The following is a 21,447-nucleotide window of genomic DNA, read 5'->3' on the forward strand; positions in this document are numbered from 1 at the left end:
ATACAATAATTTCGAAAATATTTATAAAAACAAGTATATAATGCCGTAGGTTCGACCAGTCTGAATCCTGTGTACCTTCCACCATGGAAGGAAAGAAAGTAGAAAGTTATACTAAAGATTATCATCCACAATCCAATTACATGGGTTGTGGTAGCATTTACCGATGTCAAGGTGCCTTAAAACTTCTTGACAGTGTCAAAATTTGGGATTGGTTTATTTGGGGGCTAGGTTATTTCAGGCTCGGTCCAGTTTTCCTTCACGCCAACAATGCTACACTCAAGATTATATATCACTTCTGAGCAATATTTCTATTAAAACGATCAATTATATCAGCGCTATGTAGAAGATGCTCTAAATCGGGAAATAAGCGCTGATTCGGTTTTTTTGGAAGCAGATGGCACTGCCCCTCTCCCTTACAATCTTGCTGAAATAGTGCTCCATTTTTTGCTGGGTTGCACCACGGTGGCTCCTATATACAAATTATGAACCGATATGGACCAATTTTTGCATAATTAGTAAAAAGTATATGCTGATATTACGTACACGGTTGCTATTAGAGCCAAAAATAATCTACCAAAAGTCCACAGAAAATTTTTCAAATTTTGTGATGACTCTATAGAGGATATTTTATCAAAATTTTATTTCTAGGGGAAATTTGCAAAATCGACCAAAACATCAAAAATCCTACCAAAAGTTTGGTCAACATTTTATCTCTATAGAAAATTTTGTCAAAATTTTATTTCTTGAGGAAATTTTATCAAAATTTTATTTCTAGGGCAAATATGCAAAATCTACCAAAATATCAAAAATTCTACCAAAAGTTTGGTCAACATTTTATATCTATAGAAAATTTTCTTATAATTTTATTTCTAGAGAAAATTTTATCAAAATTTTATCTCTATAGAAATTTTGTTAAAATTTAATTTCAAGGAGAAATTTTATCAAAATTTTATTTCTAGGAGAAAAAAATCTACCAAAACATCAAAAATCCTACCAAACAGTAAAAAATCTAAAACATTTTTGGTGGAATTCTACCAACTGTGGCAAACGAAATTTTCATTCCCAGGAGGTTCAATAAGTAAAATTTGGGGATCGGTTTCTTTTATAGGCTATAAATAATTATGGACCGATATGGACCAATTTTTTAACGATTAGCAGAGGCCAAATACTAACACCACGTACCAAATTTCAACCGGATCCTAGAGGTTCCGTAAGACAAATCTGGGGGTCGGTTTATAGGAGTGTGATACCTAAACGTGTTCCGATATGGTCCATTTGCAACACCACCTGTCCACCACATCAATAACAACTACTTGTGTCAAGTTTCAAGTCAATAGCTTGTTTCGTTCGAAGATTAGCGTAATTTCAACAGACGGACGGACATCTCTAGATCGACTCATAATTTCACCACGGTACAGATATATATACCTTATGGAGTCTGTTACCAATATTTCGATGTGTTACAAAAAGGAATAACAAAATTAATATACCCCCCCCCCCCCCCATCTAATGGTGGAGGGTATAATAAATTCCATACAATTTAATTGAGAAAACAAGATTGTTTTTAGACCTATAATTCCCACTGGACGTTTATTAATTCATGTGATCTCAAAGCTGATAGGAGTATTGCACAATTCCACGTTTGACACAAATTGCAGATATTCGCACCAGCGTTGCCAGAATTGTTTCACCAAAAACCGCTAGATTTGCCCAAAAAAATAGCTAAAAAAAGCTAAAAAATTCTAAAAAATAGCTAGAAAAAAAGCTAAATTTTTTTGTATCAAAAGTCACATTTTTGATTGAAATTTAACAAACTTAAAGGCTTTATTTCACTTACAATGCATATTATTTTCATTTTAATTCCACTTCTGTGAGACTGTAACAATATCTAAGGCATATTAGCTCTGTTTGCGTATTCGATACATTTTGATTACTATCACAAATTTTTTACTGGAAGTCCTTCGTTTTGTGGGAGCTACCTTCCCAACACCTCTATTTTATTTACTCGTTATTTTAAAATATTAAATGATCTAAGTATGCTTTGGATTTGGTAAAAAAATGATTTGTCATTTTTTTAAATAAAATTTTAGTTTGGTTTTGCAATTGTGAAAAATTCGAAATACATTACTTTTATTTAAATTGTAGAAAATTCCTATAGTTTACATTTCCCAGTAAAAACATTTTCCTTTTCTTCATGAGCTATCAAAGTGCTTTAAAAACGTGCTAACGCCAACTTAAATTTCCAAATTCAGACTCGACTTCAAGTAGAAATTATTGTATATATACGTTTTTAAAATAAAGTGTTGAAAAACATCTTCTATTTTTGAACGCTATTTTGGTTTGTGGTTAAGATGCAAAAACTCTTCACATTTAAAGACTATTTCATTAATTCTTCCTTCTTTCATGAAAACATACCCATTTTCAAGTTGAATCACTTAATTATAAGGACAAAACGACTTTATCGTCTTTTGGACAAGGAAAACAGTTTATATAAAAGAAATTCACAAATGCTATTATAACCAAAATTCGCGTTCGTATTTTAAGGAGACGACAATATTTTTTCAGTGCACAAAGCTATTCACATCTACTATTTTAATTTAGTAATATCGTAATAACTTTAGAATATTATAACAACATAAAAAGGATAAACGAGTCAAATGATAATATTCCCAATAATTTACTGACAGTTTATCTAACAAATTTGTATGGTAATAGTAGATTTAAAGTTTACGATAACTTTTATGTATATAATGAAAAAACTTTACAACAAGGTGTATTTGCTACAAAAATGCCCGCATAATGGCTGGACTCATTATTAATGTTTCAACTGAGCTTTGAAATATGTGGAAACCCTTATACTTGCAGCAAGGCTTAGATAAAAACGCCGATTTATCCATATTTCAATAGAAACATGTCGAAAATAAAAAAAGCCAAAAATAGCTAAAAGGGTCATGAAAAAAAGCCAGAAAAAAAGCTAAAAGCTAAATGCATTTTTTTCCCGCTAAACGTCTTCAAAAAAAGCCAAATCTAGCGGGAAAAAAGCTAAATTGGCAACGCTGATTCGCACTGACACATATAGCACATTCCAAAGCTGAGGGAGGTTAAGTGTGTGTGTTTAAGCCACATTCCTTTAGTTTTTTTTTTTGTTTCTCGTTGGGTTCATACAAATCTTTGAAATTTTTGTATCTAGATACCACCAACCAACCGTTCTCTCTCTCTGGTGTGTCTATTACTTCAGTCGACTATGACGAATTCCTGAGCAGTTTTGGTTTTTGTTTTGCTCTTGAGTCAATATACAAGTCTGTGTTCTGGGGCCAGCGAATATCCAAAGTAGGGCTGCGCCTTCGAATGGCCTAACATTTGAGGAGAACAGAAAGACATGACAGAAAAGGAATTCGAAGCGGGTGTGTTTTGTGCTGTGAAATTTGAAATTCTTGCCGACGTTAATGGCCCCACCGGCCAAGGCAACTGCTTGCAAGTTTAACGACTTCTGTGTTGTCTTAGTGTGGCGTAGCATAGAGAAAAGTCCCAGCTGGTCATCACAAATGAGACGATCCCTTTTTTAAATGGAATTCCTTTGACCGCAAGCTAAAGGACCCGTCATTATTATTATACCACCAAAAATGTTGTATCCACCTCCTTGCAGGAAACACTTATTTATCCTTACATCCGTTTTTGTTTTTGTTTTTATGGGCCAAACATACAAGGAACTTGGTTGTGAGTATAAGACATACCTTTGTTAACAGCTGACCATTATTGAATACAGTGGTCATCCAGTTAGTTCTTAAGGAATTGATGTGGTGTGGGATTTTCTTGCTTTTTGTTGCTGTTTGCTGTATTATTGCTAATTTACGACATGCGAGTTATTGTTTTTATTTTTACACTAACAATCTCGTATTTGCCTGAACTTAGCGCTAAAAAGAAACCAACGGCCGTTTTGTAAGAAGTTTCTTAGCAGACTAACACTGAAGTTCAAAAACGTTTCGTATCACACCAGACTCTCTAACCACAACCATTGTCGGCAACCAACCATCAGCTCACACCAACACCATTGCCCGGAGGAGAGCGCGAGGAGTATCTTACAGTTGTTGCGTTCAGTTTTGTATTTAGCTTTCAAGTGTTAGGGCTAGCTAGCATTCCCTCTAACCCCTAGCTAGCCAATTTACTACAGTAGACAATTGTCAGGGGAGTAGCATGAATAGAAGTAGGGAGAAATGGAAGTGTATGAATGAATTGTTTTTACCACAAATACACTGGAAAGGTCGTTTGGTGTGCCTTCTTCTTTGTTTACCACAATTTTTGGTTTGAGTCAGTGTTACCAGTGATTTACTGGCATTTGTCTCCAAATTAGTACTCTTTCCTCCCCAAAAATCCGCAATTTAAATTAAAGTTCCCCACACAAACCACCAATACAGTTTTGACAAGTTTTTGTGAAAAAATAAACATGTGAACTCTACTGTAGAAAATCAATAATAATTAAAAAAAATGAAAATGATAAAAAACTGTTGTTATGCCACTTTGCAAGTTACAATAAGATCAAAATTTCAAAACACAACACCACGAGACTAGTGATCGTCTTCGAAATTCTCGACAAATGAAAATGGGAGTTTGGTTACCTTGTACGTTCAAAAACTACATTTCCACCAATCAACACGGGTTTTATCACGGCAGGTCATCCTGTTCGAATTTAACCCTTTTCACTAATTTTTGTACTAACTCCTTGGAGAGAGGAAAACAGGTAGACGTTCTATACACAGATTTTAGTAAGGCATTTGATAATTTGCCACATAATATATTAATTGCTAAACTTCGAAAGTTAGGTATTCATTCAAATTTATTATCTTGGATAACGTCATAAATTTCTGGTAGAATCCTTTTTGTAAAGGTTGGCGAATGTATGTCAGATCCCATCAATGTTGTATCTGGTGTTCCTCAGGGTAGCCATCTGGGCCCTTTATTGTTTCTATTGTTCATTAATGATATTAACCTTTGTATTTCACACGCGCAGTGTTTAATATACGCTGATGATTTAAAAATTTATTACGAAATTTCTACATTTTCTGATTGCATTGACTTTCAAAACGACATCAACTGCTTGATGAACTGGTGTCAAGATAATCGATTAATCTTAAATTTATCTAAATGCAAAACAATGATTTTCCAAGCATTTTCCGATATTATATAATTATGCAGACACTTTGGCAATGAATTTTTACGAGTAAATCAAGTTAAAGATCTTGGAATATTTTTTGATCCCATACTTTCATTTAAATATCATATTGAATATATTGTCTCAAAATCCAATTCTCAATTTGGATTTTTGAAGAGAAATTCAAAGGAATTCTCCAGTAATACACTAAAAACACTTTATGAGAGTTTGGTTCGACCTCATATTGAATATTTGTGTATTATTTGGGATCCATTTTATAACGAAGACATAAACAGAATATGAAAGGTTCAAAAACGTTTTACAAGATTTGCTTTAAGAATGCTTTATACGTGGGATAGTATGCCATCATATATAGAACGATATAGAATTCTTGGCATTCAGCAACCTCATTTTAGGAGAAAGCTCCAAGGTATTGTTTTTATAAAAGATATTATGGATACGAATATAGATTGCCCAGATTTATTGTCTTTCTTGCCATTCAACGTTCCTAATCGATTTTTAAGGTAATATCATTTATTTAATATTCCTTTTCATAGAACAACACGTACAGAAAAACCATGTTTGGACATGGTTGCCGCATCCATTTAATGCTTATCTAGAGCATGTAAATGCCGCGAAAACCATGTATTTTGTCTTTGTAAAACTAGTTTTCGAGCGGAGAAAAATGTATGGTGGCAATAAGCATTTTAATGGTTCTCAAATACCGCAAACATGTTCTATCATTTAAATGATAGAATTTGACCAAATGGTCGGGAAAATCATGTACCTGACCATTCAATTTTTTTTTTACTTTTTTACAGGGAAAACAGTATTTTTATAGGTTAAGTATAGATATGTCTAGAACCATTACATGGCCATAAAGACCATTTACATTTTTTCGTGACCATTTAGTTTTTTAACTTTTTTGCAGCGAAAAGAATTTTATAAAAACATTGAGCAGGTACACACGATTTTCATTTTGCGCGTCAGTCATGTGCTGATTGTTTCTTGGGATGGACGGAGAATACGGATTTACTGTGTTTTGTGTTAATTTATTTATTCATAAGTGGCACGTGGTTTTATGTGAACACAAAAAAGGAAAGTGTAATTGAAAAATATACCTGTTTTTTGTTCTGAATTTTGCTATATGGATCATTTATTTTTATTTGCAGTTACATGATGTCTGCGTTTGTACATTTGATGGGCACACGATGTAAATATGGAATTTTACTTATTGTTGAAATTGAAATAAAATAGTGTGTGTAAAAATATGTGATGTTTGCTTGCACGACATTATATATACAAACAAAAAATGAATTAGTTTATAAATAAATAAAAACAAATAAATAAAGTTAATTTTGTGTTTTCTTTTCTCAAGTGGCGTCCTTTTTTCGACGATGAAAAAAGTTTTTTCATAAAGATCAAAACATTTTAGGTTGTGACCATGTTCTTTTAACTAGAAGAAAAACATTTTGAATGAATACCATAACATTTTAAATCGTGACCATTGTCTTTTCATTCAAACAAAATTCTTTTTATCAATATAATAACATTTTAGATGAGGACAATTATATTTTTCTTAGAACAACATGGTTGCAGGTTAAAATGTTACATGGTCGCCGCAAAAATAGGTCCTATCATATTATTTTGCTCTTCGAATATGATTGTGACAATCATGTTTCTTCTCTGCGTGAAGCTACGGGATAAAAAATTCCAAACCGAATAGATTATCACACAGAACGGCACATTTTCAAGAGAATGCTTAGAATTTTGTTTGATAATGATAACGTAAATTTTGTATAATTTGTTTGCAATGTATAAATCATATTTCAACATTGTTATGAAAATTTAATGTAATCTGTAAGAGCATAGCTCGGTAGATGTAAATAAATAAATAAATATTAATGAACGAAAATGTTCTTTTAAATACTCACGTAATAAAATTAGGTGGAAGATCAATATTAAGCCGACCCATCTTCAACATTTTTATATTTACTGCACACAGAAAACAAATTTGTTGTGCCAACCAATTCTTTTGCCAACCAAATTATTCGGTCCCATCTACTACCAGAATATAACTGACAAAATTTGTCAAAGCAACCAACTGAAGTCTTGCACAACAGTATATCAAATTGTTTGGATAACTAAAATTTGGGCACATTATAAGTCTAATTGGTAATCCCAACCAATAAGATTTTATTCGTTTGTTGAAACAACTATTTATTATTTTCGGACAACCAATGCTTGAGAAATTAAAGAAACCATTTGGTGAATTAATTTTAGTCTGTATTTAATTTTAATACATATTAATATTTTTATTGACTATTAACCTAAAAAACATCGTCATCTTTAGAACCTTTTATGAACTGCAAAAGAAACTCCATGAGATAGCAAGAGTTGCGAAATCTACACAATTTTCAGGTCCAAGGAGGTCAAAATATATTTTTTTAAATTTCTGGAAGAAAAGCAGACATAATATAAAAAAGTTGCGTTAACGTTAAAAAATGTACCTTTGATCGTGTTCTGTTGGCAAAGTTTGTCTAATAGAACACGCCTTACATGATTATATATGTCATTCGATTTGAGTGGCAGTACCCCAATGTACCCAAAACCCCAACAGAGATTAAAAACTGAATGGAAATGATGCAGATACTGCTGATGCTCCACTCACAATTACCCGATCGTGACTCACGCATGGACCTTGAAATGTTGTTATGTCTTTGCATCTTTCTTCAGTTCTGATCGATTTTAAGTTCGATGGCGAGGTAGCCATTCACATCCTCGGAAATTGTCACATTTGTTAAAATATTTGTTAAAATATCTCTAGTAGGGAAGAACGGCTATAAAAAGGAAGTCCCTCAATGACAAGGGACTTCCTTTTTATAGCCGAGTCCGAACGCCGTTCTACATTGCAGTGAAACCACTTAGAGAAGCTTTGAAAACCTCAGAAATGTCACCAACATTACTGAGGTGGGATAATCCACCGCTGAAAAACTTTTTGGTGTTTGGTCGAATCAGGAATCGAACCCACGACCTTGTGTATGCAAGACGGGCATGCTAACCATTGCACCACGGTGGCTCCCACTGAGGTGGGGTAATCCACCGCTGAAAAACTTTTTGGTGTTTGGTCTAAACTGGGTTTGAACCCAGTGTATGTAAGGCGGGCATGCTAACCATTGCACCACGGCATTTCCCATTAAGTATTACTGACTGTAGTCGGGCGTTGAAGATTGAAATTTTTGGGCTCCTTGATATGTATGCTGAGCGTGATATTTTCCCCAGTGACGCGAATGCGGCTAGGCTTTTATTGGACAGGGATTGTAATAAGAATAAAAAATATGAATACAATTTCGAATTTTCGGCTTTGACAGGTCATTATATTCGGCACAGAAAGGAACGATTTCCAATTTTTGGACTGCATTCTGGGAATAGCATGCTCAAATATACAATATTATTATTGCATTGTAAATGGAATAACCAAGCTAGCAGAGTATCGCAATTTGTGGCTGTTTTTGCAATATTTTCGGGAATACATTTTTTTCTTTTGGCAACACTGGTTGCACCACTACTTTAAAATCTTCGCAATAAACTGCTATTCGGCAACCTCATAATGAATGTATCGTCACTCTCACTTAATGACATAAAGTCATCGTTAGTCGTCTTTCAATATCGTTTGCGGTTTGTTTGCTTAACGACTACTCATTGCTGTTATTGTCTTTGTTTTGATGCTATTTTGTCTTTGTTGTTTTCGATTATTTATTGCTATTTTTATTCATATATTCATCATTAACACTTTTACTAGTGCTAATGCTTTTGAAGATGCTCCAGTCTACGCTAATCGATTGATTTATAGGGGAACGATTTGCAAATTGGCACATATGAATCTGAAATAGACATTTACTCCGTATTTATTTATTCTTACACTGAAAAAAAATCATACCCGGTTCCAAAGATTTTGTCTTTACTTTAAAAATGTTGGTATTGATTCCGAGCCAAAAAAGCGGAGAATACAAGTAAGGATACTTTTAAGACACAATTCTCTTTTAAATTTGGGTTTTGTGTACTTGCTTCTAGGAAGCAAATTTTAATTTTTCGCTTTTTCAGCTTTTTTTCTTCATATGCTATCAAAGTCCTTCAAAAATGAGTTAACGACAACTTTATTTTCCAAATTAAGACTCGACTTCCAGTAGAAATTATGCTATGTTTCAAGTAAAAAACGCCTTTAAAATAAAGTGTTGAAAAACATGTCCTACATTTGAACGATTTTTTGCTTCGTAGTCAAGATGCAAAAAGACAACAATTTCATTAAATCTAAAGAATTTTTCTGAATTATTAAAGTCATGTTGACCTTAGCCCAAACATTTTTCTTTCATGTTATGATACCCATTTCTAAGTGAAATCACTTTATTATAAGGACAATACGACTTCATTGCAAAGTTTATCGACTTTTGGACAAGGAAAAAAACTTTGTATTAGAGAAATGTGTCTTCTATGCTAAGCAAAATTTAAATTCGTATTTTAAAGACATGAAATCTTTGACCTCACGACAATATTTTTTTCTGTGTATGAATAATAATTAATATGCAAGTAGTATTTTTTATATGATTCCTACATATTTCGCATAAAGCGCAATTTTTTTATTTTTTTGAAATCGTATTTGTGAATCATTTCTGATTTTTCGAATTAGCTACCGAGTCATGGCCTTCAAACAGCCGAAATGGCTCTGCCATATTTTGGCTCATTTTAGGCAAATCGCCGTCTAGAGATGATCGACACTTAGGTATTTTTTGTGCCAACCTTACTCTCCAAAGTGTCCCGACACAAATTTCAAACAGATTGAGATCCGTAGATGTTTCAATACCCGTGTACAAATTGGTGGATCTAATTAGATATGATTAGATGTCAAAATTGACCCTTTAGATCTAACCAGATATGATGAAATATAATTAGATAAAATATAATCCCATATATGGTAAGATCTAATATCAAATCTAACTACATATACACGCAAAAAAATAATTCTTTCCTCCCAAACGAAATTTTAGACAAACAAAGTTCGTTTCTCATTTGCTTTTCGCTGTTAGGAAGTGTATTTGGAAGAAAAGTATATACTTTTTGTGATAAACGTTTATTCTTTTCCAGGATATAAAAACAATTTCATAAAGACTAACTCAAAAAAAAACACATTGTTTTCTTGCTAATTGCATTTTTCCTCACATCTTTCTCACATCCACGAGGTTTTTTAGTTCTTAACACCTTTTCCTGTAATACCAACAATGTAGAAGAAATTATACGATTTTATACATTTTTAAACTTTTTTTACCTTTCGCCTGGACGGAGAATCGAACCGCGGACCATGCACTTTGTAAGCCAACACACTAACCACTGAGCTATGTACCTGTTATGGTCATCAATAGATAATTATCCATATAAGTTATATTTATATAGCATAGCTTGCGGCGCCCACGAACCGAATAAACACGGTTTATTTAACAGAAACAAACATTTAGTTTGGCACCGTGGAGCAGTGTTTGCTACGTCCGACTTGCATGCCAAGGGTCGTGGGTTCGATCCCTGTTTCGCCCAAGTTTTTTTTGTTTTTTTTTTTTTACATATATTCCAGTTATGTTCGGAAGATTCCGAAAAAATGTTCAACATTACATTGTACTATATTAAATTTTGAACTGTAAAATGTGTCTTATTAAAGACCTAAAGTCAGAAAAGAACAGTGTTTGATATAAAGGAAATGGACTGTGTTGTTGTTTCAAAAATAACTTTTTTTATTGAAAAAATAAAAATTTTGTAACAAACGAATTTTTTTGGTGATAAAAGTTTAAAACTTTCGAAGCAATTCAAAAAACTCTAACAAAAGAAAAACGTTTTCGGTACACGTTTTCCAAACGTTTTTTTCTTTGCATGTAGGGCTATCTATATAAGCTTATATCTAAGACATTAGATCTAGGCCAATATTAAGATCTGATCAGTTCTATTAGATATCATATCTTCAGATCTGCTCGGATTTAATCATATCAAATTAGATCTCTCAATTTTTACTCGGATAAACAAATTTTTAATCTTATAAACAATAAAATGAACTGTCACTGGAAATGATAGCAACCTGAAGTTGGTTGCTATCATTTGTTGCAATGTATATCAGCCGCACTGTAATAATTGACTAATGTGAAATTTTCGTATACCCATAAGAAATATGTTAACAATCTAGAAAATCGATCCCATCATCTTTAGTAGCTTAGATGTGATTCAACCGTAAAAGTAAATTGCTTCGGAATAGAATCAATAAAATGTTAAGATCATCACAATATTTTTGCGACAAGCATGTCACATATTGTCCATGAAAAATTAAACATGATTGAGATGAGCACATTCCTTCATGTTCATGCAATAGTAGCATAACAAATAATAATATATTCCCCTATGCTTTTGAGGGTCTTCTTCATGTATTCATAGATATTTACTTTCTAGATCAGCATCAATAAATATCGGAATCACAATAACCATCTTGTCTTTGTCATTAGTGAGTTTCTTTGGCATTTCTAATGTGCCATATGTGTGATTTGATCTCGTTTTGTATAGAAATGTGAAAATATTTGCATACTTCAACAAGAAATGCTTTCATTTTGAAATACGAACACTTCTTGACTTGCTACGCTTCATGTATCTCTTTAACCTTCTTTCGAACCAGATTGACTGCACATTATTGGAGTGTGGTGGCTAACGATTGTGGAGCATCGCTGTCATCGACAGAAATATCTCTGATACGGATTATAATAATTTATAAGATGAGCTACAAAGAGCATTCATTGTCTTGGAATTGTGGTCTCCATGGTCTGGTCTATGATTAACTTTGATCAATGTGATTAGCATTATAATTGGATTAATCTATTACGTTGTAAATGTGATAAAATATGATGCTAACTGGGTGTGGAAGATGATAATACCTATTCAAAATACTTACAATACAACTTATTTTTTTTATAATTTTAAAAGTTAGATTCATGGTCAATGCAGGCCAAGTTTCTTAATTATTTGGAAATAGGCAAGGGTCCTCCATGGGAACTATACTCATGAAAGCTACACAAAGAAAAAAATATATACTTTCTTTTCTAGAGTGAAACTAATATTTTCCGATATTTGTTAAACTCAACAAAAGTGAACCCACCATGGAGGAAAGTGTAGTTTAATTTGTTTATACCCTCCACCATAGGATGGGGGTATATTAACTTTGTCATTCCGTTTGTAACACATCGAAACATTGCTCTAAGACCCCATAAAGTATATATTCTGGGTCGTGGTGAAATTCTGAGTCGATCTAAGAATGTCCGTCCGTCTGTTGAAATCACGCTAACTTCCGAACGAAACAAGCTATCGACTTGAAACTTGGCACAAGTAGTTGTTATTAATGTAGGTCGGATGGTATTTCAAATGGGCCATATCGGACCGCCTTTACGTATAGCCCCCATATAAACCGACCCCCAGATTTGACCTCCGGAGCCTCTTGGAGGAGCTTAATTCATTCGATCCGGTTGAAATTTGGTACATGGTGGTCGCTAATGGCCGCTAACAACCATGCCAAAATGGGTCCATTTCGGTCTATAGTTATATATCCCCAATCCCCAATCACACAAAAATTGGTCCATATTGGTTCATAATCATGGTTGCCACTCGAGCCAAAAATAATCTACCAAAATTTTATTTCTATAGAAAATTTTGTCAACATTTTATTTCTATAGAAAATTTTGTCAAAACTTTATTTCTACAGAAAATTTTGTTAAAATTTTATTTTTATAGAAAATTTTCTTAAAATTTCATTTCTACAGAAAATTTTGTCAAAACTTTATTTCCATAGAAAATTTTGTCAAAATTTTATTTCTATGGAAAATTTTGTCAAACTGTCTTTTTTAATTTAATATATACCACGTATGGACTTACTTATAATTTAGAAGACGGTGTTACGAGGTTTTAAGATACCTTGCCATCGGCAAGCTTTACCGCAACCCAAGTAATTCGATTGTGGATGGCAGTGTTTAGAAAAAATTACTACGCAATCCATGGTGGAGGGTACATAAGCTTTGGCCTGGCCGAACTTACGGCCGTATACACTTGTTTTTAAATTTAACTACACTGTATTACAAACGCCGATATCACGACCATATTCCATAGATCTAATTACTTTTGTTCGTAGTTCCAATGAAAAATTTTGAGTTCAAAATTGCAAAAATGTTTTTAGAGTCATACTACGTTCAAAATGGTCACATTTGTACTAAAATTTACTGAACAATTTCTTAGGAATGACATTTCTACAATTGTTAGGCTGCCGTTAGTACTTATCATTATGCTACTTAAGATTCTGAATGGGCTGACTTTTACTAATAGGGCTGTTTTCTATCCAGAACATCTCATCAGCGCAAGTCGCGCCGGTGTTGCCAGATTGCATTTTGATAAAGTGACGTGATGGGAAATTGGCTTGCGTCATACCAAATGTTGCATTGACGTCGCTAGGTCCATACATGTTTGTAATAAATGAGCAATAAATTAAAAAATATATTTTCCCATTTGTTCCAAGATATTTCCAACTCTTAATTTCTTTTTATTTGCATTTTAATGTGTCGAACCAAACACGTAAACGACAAGTAGGGACCTAGCGCCGTCAATGGTTTGATATTATCAGCAGCCAATTTCCCATCTTCTAAAGTGTATTGTCTTTGGTCACGGCTTAGGGTACCCAGTGCTAAAAGTAATCAGCCCAACACGCAGAGAAGAAACAAGATTGTCACAATCATATTCGAAGAGCAAAATAATATTATAGGAGCTATTTTTCCGGCGACCATGTAACATTTTCACCTTCAACCATGTTGGATCAATGAACATGGTTCTAAGAAAAATAAAATTGTCCTCATCTAAAATATTATTATATTGATCAAAAAAAGAATTTAGTTTCCATTAAAAGACAATGGTCACGATCTAAAATGTTATGGTATTCGTCAATAATGTTTTTTTCTTCCAGTTAAAAGAATATGGTCACAACCTAAAATGTTTTGATCTTTATAAAAAAACTTTTTTCGTCGTCGAAAAATGGACGCCACTTGAGAAAAGAAAACACAAAAATAACTTTATTTATTTGTTTTTATTTATTTATAAACTAATTCATTGTTTATTTGTATTTATAATGTCGTGCAAGCAAACTTCACATATTTTTACACACTCTATTTTGGTTCAATTTCAACAATAAGTAATCATTCCATGTTTACTTCGTGCTCATCAAATGTACAAACGCAGACATCATGTAACTGCAAATAAAAACAAGTATATACGGGCGTAAGTTCGGCCAGGCCGATTGTCATCCACAAATTTCAACTAACTCGGATGAAATTTGCTCCTCCAAGAGTCTCCAAAACCAAATCTCGGGATCGCTTTATATGGGGGCTATAAATGATTATAGACTGATATGGACCACTTTTGGCATGGTTGTTAAATATCATATACTACCACCACGTACCAAATTTCAACCAGATCGGATGAATTTTGCTTCTCCAAAAGGCACCGGAGGTCAAATCTGGCGATCGGTTTACATGGGAGCTATATATAATTATGGACTGATAGAAACCAATTCCTGCATGGTTGTTGGATACCATATACTAACATCACGTACCAAATTTCAACCGAATGGGAAGAATTTTGTTCTTCCAAGGTGCTCCGGAGGTCAAATCTGGGGATCGGTTTATATGGGGCCTATATATAATTGTGGACCAATATCGACCAATTTTTGCATGGGTGTTTAAGGCCATATATTAACATCACGTACCAAATTTCAACTGAATCAGATGAATTTTGGTCTTCCAAGAGGCTCCGGAGGTCAAATCTGGTGATCGGTTTATATGGGGCTATATATAATTATGGACCGATATGGACCAATTTTTGCATGGTCATTAGAAACCATATACTACCATCATGTACCAAATTTCAGCCGGATCGGATGAAATTTGTTTCTCTTAGAGGCTCAGCAAGCCAAATCGGGGGATCGGTTTATATGGGGGCTATATATAATTATGAACCGATGTGGACCAATTTTTGCATGGTTGTTAGGGACCATATACTACCATCATGTACCAAATTTCAGCCGGATCGGATGAAATTTGTTTCTCTTAGAGGCTCAGCAAGCCAAATCGGGGGATCGGTTTATATGGGGGCTATATATAATTATGGACCAATGGGGACCAATTTTTGCATGGTTGTTAGAGACCATATACTAACACCATGTACTAAAGTTCAGCCGGATCGGATGAAATTTGCTCCTCTTAGAGGCCTCGCAAGCCAAATTTGGGGGTCCGTTTATATGGGGGCTATACGTAAAAGTGAACCGATATGGCCCATTTGCAATACCATCCGACCTACATCAATAACAACTACTTGTGCCAAGTTTCAAGTCGATAGCTTGTTTCGTTCGGAAGTTAGCGTGATTTCAACAGACGGACGGACGGACGGACGGACGGACATACTCAGATCGACTCAGAATTTCACCACGACCCAGAATATATATACTTTATGGGGTCTTAGATCAATATTTCGATGTGTTACAAACGGAATGACAAAGTTAATATACCCCCATCCTATGGTGGAGGGTATAATAAATTATACCATATATCAAAATGCAGAACAAAAAACAGGTACATTTTTTCAATTACACTTTCCTTTTTTGTGTTGACGTAAAACCACGTGTCACTTCTAAATAAATAAATTAACACAAAACACAGTAATTCCGTATTCTCCGACCATTCCAAGAAACAATCAACACACAACTGACGCGCAAAATGAAAATCGTGTGTACCTGATCAATGTTTTTATAAAATCCTTTTCGCTGCAACAAAATTAAAAAATTTTATGGTTACGAAAACAATGTACATGGTCTTTATGGCCATGGAATGGTTCTAGACATGTCTATACGTAACCTATAAAAATACTTTTTTCTTTGCAAAAAAGTAAACAAATTGAATTGTCAGGTACATGATTTTCCCAACCATGTAATGGTCTCAAATTCTATCATTTAAATAATAGAACATATCTACGGCATTTGAGAACTATTTAAATGCTTATTGCCAACATATATTTTTCTCCGCTCGAAAGTTTTTTTTACAAAGACAACATATATAGTTTTCGCAACAATTACCTACTCTGGATAAGCATTAAATGGATGCGGCAAACATGTTTTTTCTGTGCGTGTAATATTGATTGAAGGCTACTCTCAAATTGGCAAGTGATGTTATAAAAGAACCACTCTATGCAACATCTGATGTATGAACAACAAAACGGCCAAAAGACAGAAGGTTATGGCCAGGATCATAATATTTAATAGGAAAGTGTTGTGGACATTTTTAAGGATTTTACTTAACCGTAGAAAATTTCCTTAAAATTGGTAGACATTTCATGCACCATAGTAAAAAATGACCGTACAACTGTCTTAAGGGCCAATTCATGGTCATTGTTACTACCATTTAAGAAAAACAGTCATTTAATTATTAAAGGGTGATTCTTTTGAGGTTAGGATTTTCATGCATTAGTATTTGACAGATCACGTGGGATTTCAGACATGGTGTCAAAGAGAAAGATGCTCAGTATGCTTTGACATTTCATCATGAATAGACGAACGATCTGCCACAACGTCGAATTTTCAGTGAATGGGCCCTAGAAAAGTTGGCAGAAAATCCGCTTTTTTATCGACAAATTTTGTTCAGCGATGAGGCTCATTTCTGGTTGAATGGCTACGTAAATAAGCAAAATTGCCGCATTTGGAGTGAAGAGCAACCAGAAGCCGTTCAAGAACTGCGCATGCATCCCGAAAAATGCACTGTTTGGTGTGGTTTGTACGCTGGTGGAATCATTGGACCGTATTTTTTCAAAGATGCTGTTGGACGCAACGTTACGGTGAATGGCGATCGCTATCGTTCGATGCTAACAAACTTTTTGTTGCCAAAAATGGAAGAACTGAACTTGGTTGACATGTGGTTTCAACAAGATGGCGCTACATGCCACACAGCTCGCGATTCTATGGCCATTTTGAGGGAAAACTTCGGAGAACAATTCATCTCAAGAAATGGACCGGTAAGTTGGCCACCAAGATCATGCGATTTGACGCCTTTAGACTATTTTTTGTGGGGCTACGTCAAGTCTAAAGTCTACAGAAATAAGCCAGCAACTATTCCAGCTTTGGAAGACAACATTTCCGAAGAAATTCGGGCTATTCCGGCCGAAATGCTCGAAAAAGTTGCCCAAAATTGGACTTTCCGAATGGACCACCTAAGACGCAGCCGCGGTCAACATTTAAATGAAATTATCTTCAAAAAGTAAATGTCATGGACCAATCTAACGTTTCAAATAAAGAACCGATGAGATTTTGCAAATTTTATGCGTTTTTTTAAAAAAAAAAGTTATCAAGCTCTTAACAAATCACCCTTTATAAAATTGAACTGACTGGTAGGAAATCATTTTGTAATATGTGTAAGTAAAAATTTTGTTATTGACACGAAAAACTGACCAAATCTTTTCAAACTATATCAGAGTACCCCAATTTAAGTAAAATTTTTATATAATTTTAAGTAGCCGCATGAACTGCAAACGAGTTCAAAATAATAATTCTTGAAATTTGAACTAACTGGGTAGAAGTGCGATTAGCTAAATTGAAGTTCAAAACTTGTTATAAATTATGATCTACATTTTTTACTGCTAGCTCAGTAATAGTTCGTAACCCAAACTGGACCAGAGAAATAAAACTCATTTGGGGGGGAAGTACTATAAATCAATGACAAACTAAACTATAACATTTATTTAAAAAATATTCTCTAAAAAAATCAATTACAAATTTACTAATACAATTTTTACTTAAAATTAACTACTTAACGCTATACGTAGTACATTTTATTACATACAATACATACATGAGATTTTTTTCTTGTCTTTATAATTTCAATATTTATTTTATTTTTTGGTATTCGTCTTATTTTAATTTCCGTTTCTATTTATTTTATTTTTTTTTATTATTTTTGCATATAAAATGCAATGCACAAATGTGTGAATAAGGAATGAATGAAACATAAGATAACTAAATGTGAATAACAATAACAATAATAAAATGTCAAATTGTTTGTTGTTTTGTTTAAATTTAAATATTTTCATTTTATTTGTACGATTTGCAAATGAAACCACGACGATTTTCACTAAATGAAACACAAAATAATCGCATTTATTTTTTATTTGTAACATTACCACTACATTTCGTATTGCAGCTATTTTCGCATGGTTTTGTATTATCATTATTTCTTTTTCAACATTTTCCAACATCAGACTATGGGAAAAGAAATGAGTTCTTTATGTTCTACCCAGATTATCATATGAGAGAGTTACAAACAATAATCAGGTTGATGGAAATTGCTAGGCTTGAAGACATTGCGAACATCTTAAAATGCTAACCGAAAAAGAATAGCAAATGTGCTTCAATAATCTCGGTAGATAATACAAGCCTGTATGACCCTCTAACAACTTTATGTTATGTTTAAAATGATTTTATATTCTCCATGTTCCAATATTCGGAATCGCAAATCTCAAAATTTTGGTTTGTCGACATTCTCTTAATTATAAAACATATACGGATAAAAATGGCCAATAAAGAATATAATTTTTTTCGTAATAAGAAAAATTAATCCTTGCGATTTGTGATTCTGATTATTGGCACATGAGAAATTCCCTCCTTTTATTCAGTGTATTACTCACTAGTTATTAACATATAGGGTTTATTAGAATGTTGTACTAAAATCTTGAACGTTTTACTTTGATTTATTCCACCAAAAATGTTTCTTGTTCACAAATGTTTGAATACTTTTGACATTCAGTGTAATATTCTCTTAGCTGCCGGCCGGTAATATTCGTGTGTTTTTGCTTGATTTTCTTCTATTTTCTATTTTTGGTTTTATAAGCGTATTTACTTTGTTTTTGTTTTGTTTTGGGGTTTCCTTGTTCTTTGATTTTTTTTATTTCTTTTACTCTGAGCTAAGGTGGTTCAAGGTAGTCGAGTCTAGTGTTAGTTTTTTTTTTTTTTTGGGTGAGATACTGGGGTGGTATTGTGTGGATTGTGTATGTGTGAATTTGTATGGAAATTTGCAAGAATTTACACACAAACACACATTTGCACACTTACACGTTTATATATTTTAAAGTCATAACAATAATGCGATATCAAAGACATGCAAAAATACATTGACGGTGACGACAAACAACAAGTACACGATTACAATGCCACTATAATGGTGTGTGATGTTATGAGGGGACAGCGGTGGCGAACGGTGACGACACTGACTTCGTGCCAAATGTTTCTACGATGACTAAACTTACAAAATTACATACAAATATTTGGTGGTTTTCTCATTTCTCCTAAATTACTACAGGCCGTATTTCTTCTTCTTCTGTTGTTGTTGTTGTTGTTTCTAAGATACTCAATTTGCTGTTAATGAATAATTGGCGAGTGTATGTATGTGTGACTGATTACTCGATTCTTCTCTGATGTCCGTGTTCCTTAGGGATAGCAGACATGGTCTTTTAACTTGACCCCCAGAATATCATAGCCATAACATAAAGGAAAAGCTAAAAATATGCAATTGTTTTAATTAAAACATTCACAAATGAAACGAAAATTAAAAATGTAAACAGATGGAAACAATATGCATTGTTCCACCCAAAGAAAAAATACTTTCCTCCGGAACGAAATTCCCTTTTAATATAAATTATTTTCTGTAAAGGTGAGTATTATGTTCGAGTTTAACCTCTAATTTTCACTAAAGTGAAAACTAAAGCAGTAAAAAAAAGTCATAAAATTATACATATTTGTTGCAGATTTAATTATAACTTGATGGGGAATATCTTAAAGCAAATGTTCACAAAGTTCGTATTCCTTAAAATGCATTATTAAAGAAAAGTAATCGTGAAAAAATGGCGATTTTAGCGGCTAAACTCGAACTTAATACCCACCTTAAGAGCAAATAAACCTGATAAACAGCAAATAAACGATGAACGATTGCTTTTAACGAAAATTTGCTAGCTTCAAAAGAAAACTTTGTTTGTCTAAAATGTTGTTCCTCGGAAAAGAAAGCTCTTCTTTCACTGCATCGTTAAAAAGTCGAGATACTTCTAGACTTCAATTCAATTTAAATTTCAACGTATCGTTAAATAAAACTATAAATCCAAATTTAAAATTAAAATGGTTTAGTATTAAAAAATATCGCCAATTGAAAATTTTTGGATTCCGATTATCGGAATAGTTTGGTGGGCTTGGTTCGTATTATCTCTAATTAGGTTTGACTCACATCGATATAGAACAGACTAAGTTAAATATAAAAAAAAATAATAAAATGTCGATGTCCTCATTCCAGAGTATGCTAAGTCGACTTATCATGGAGTTCGTTGTTTTTAACTCGGATTGATGTGAATTGCATCCTGTCAAAGGTCGAATTTATTGGACACTTTTATCAAAATTTATGGTTAATATTGTACGTAGCCTGTGAATAAAGTTTTAAAAATTTCCAATACAAAAAGGGCAGTAGGCTTTGTTCGGTATAAAGTGGTCTAAGTCATTTTTATCGATATTTTTTATTATCACTATTTTGAATTAGTACATACTAAAAAAATGTAAAATAAACGTGATTTTTAGATCGAAAAAAGTTTTTGAGAAATCCTAAAAAAAAACTTTGATCTTGTTTCCTGCAAAATTCCCTTTTAAGACTTAGCGTACTTTGAAATGGAGACATCGACATGTAAATTAATTTTTTCTTAAGCCTTCAAATGATTTATGCACTGAAAAAAAATATTGTCGTGAGGTCAAAGATTTCATGTCTTTAAAATACGAATACAAATTTTGCTTAGCATAGAAGACGCATTTCTCTAAAATAAAGTTATTTTCCTTGTCCAAAAGTCGATAAACTTTTCAATGAAGTCGTATTGTCCTTATAATTAAGTGATTTCACTTAAAAATGGGTATCTTAACATGAAAGAAATAATTTATAGGCTAAGGTCAACTTGACTTTAATAATTCAGAAAAATTCTTTAAATTTAATGAAATTGTCTTTAAATTTGTTGTCTTTTTGCATCTTGACTACAAAGCAAAAAATCGTTCAAATATAGGACATGTTTTTCAAAACTTTATTTTAAAGAAGTTTTTTACTTCAAACATAGCATAATTTCTACTGGAAGTCGAGTCCTAATTTGGAAAATAAAGCTTCTTTGGCTCGGAATCAATA

The 21,447-nt window shown here is 33.1% G+C and overlaps 1 protein-coding gene across 1 annotated transcript in view; it reads right to left on the reverse strand.

The window, feature by feature from the left end:
• Nucleotides 1-3,955, reverse strand: part of LOC142225634 (uncharacterized) — a 39,296-nt gene extending 35,341 nt beyond the window's left edge. The window contains exon 1 of the mRNA XM_075295444.1: nucleotides 3,735-3,955. The gene's annotated coding sequence lies outside the window, so the exon portion shown is untranslated. The remainder of the gene's footprint in view (nucleotides 1-3,734) is intronic.
• Nucleotides 3,956-21,447: the final 17,492 nt, after the last annotated feature.

This window comes from Haematobia irritans, chromosome 1 (genome assembly GCF_050003625.1).
Source record: "Haematobia irritans isolate KBUSLIRL chromosome 1, ASM5000362v1, whole genome shotgun sequence".
Classification (NCBI taxonomy): Eukaryota; Metazoa; Arthropoda; class Insecta; order Diptera; family Muscidae; genus Haematobia; species Haematobia irritans.